Source organism: Triticum aestivum, unplaced genomic scaffold (genome assembly GCF_018294505.1).
Source record: "Triticum aestivum cultivar Chinese Spring unplaced genomic scaffold, IWGSC CS RefSeq v2.1 scaffold74054, whole genome shotgun sequence".
Classification (NCBI taxonomy): Eukaryota; Viridiplantae; Streptophyta; class Magnoliopsida; order Poales; family Poaceae; genus Triticum; species Triticum aestivum.
This window is the reverse complement of record NW_025299977.1, coordinates 1-920: the sequence shown is the minus strand read 5'-3', so window position 1 is coordinate 920 and position 920 is coordinate 1. Positions and strand designations below refer to the sequence as shown.

At 52.6% G+C, this 920-nt stretch overlaps 2 non-coding genes across 2 annotated transcripts; both read left to right on the top strand.

Annotated features, from left to right (window-relative positions):
* The first annotated feature begins 24 nt into the window (after positions 1 to 24).
* Positions 25 to 143, top strand: LOC123179233 (5S ribosomal RNA). The gene has a single exon (XR_006490212.1). It is a non-coding gene; the product is annotated as a 5S ribosomal RNA (ribosomal RNA).
* Positions 144 to 439: 296 nt separating this feature from the next.
* LOC123179235 (5S ribosomal RNA) lies at positions 440 to 558 on the top strand. The gene has a single exon (XR_006490213.1). It is a non-coding gene; the product is annotated as a 5S ribosomal RNA (ribosomal RNA).
* Positions 559 to 920: the final 362 nt, after the last annotated feature.

Below are 920 nucleotides of genomic sequence, written 5' to 3'. Positions count from 1 at the left end.
GGACGAAGACCGGGGTAACATGTCGGATGTGATCATACCAGCACTAAAGCACCGGATCCCATCAGAACTCCGAAGTTAAGCGTGCTTGGGCGAGAGTAGTACTAGGATGGGTGACCTCCTGGGAAGTCCTCGTGTTGCATTCCCTTTTTAATTTTTTTCGCGCCGCTTGCAAAACAAAACGCACGTGTAAGTAATATATTTACCGTGTTTTATTATTTTGCACGAGTGCGGTAAGTCATAGCTGGGTGCTCACGATTCACGGGCCCAGCGTCGGTGTTGTGGCGCGGCAAGCGTGCACTGGTGCGGTTGAGAGGGAGGGGTGGAAACCGCGTTAAACTCGTCTCCGTAGTTGAGAGGGAGCGGCCAAAGCAATGTGCAATCGTCTTTGTGGTGGAGCTGGGAGGGGCAAGGATAAGGGACGAAGACCGGGGTAACTGTCGGATGCGATCATACCAGCACTAAAGCACCGGATCCCATCAGAACTCCGAAGTTAAGCGTGCATGGGCGAGAGTAGTACTAGGATGGGTGACCTCCTGGGAAGTCCTCGTGTTGCATTCCCTTTTTAATTTTTTTCGCGCCGCTTGCAAAACAAAACGCACGTGTAAGTAATATATTTACCGTGTTTTATTATTTTGCACGAGTGCGGTAAGTCATAGCTGGGTGCTCACGATTCACGGGTCCAGCGTCGGCGTTGTGGCGCGGCAAGCGTGCACTGGTGCGGTTGAGAGGGAGGGGTGGAAACCGCGTTAAACTCGTCTCCGTAGTTGAGAGGGAGCGGCCAAAGCAATGTGCAATCGTCTTTGTAGTGGAGCTGGGAGGGGCAAGGATAAGGGACGAAGACCGGGGTAACATGTCGGATGCGATCATACCAGCACTAAAGCACCGGATCCCATCAGAACTCCGAAGTTAAGCGTGCTTGG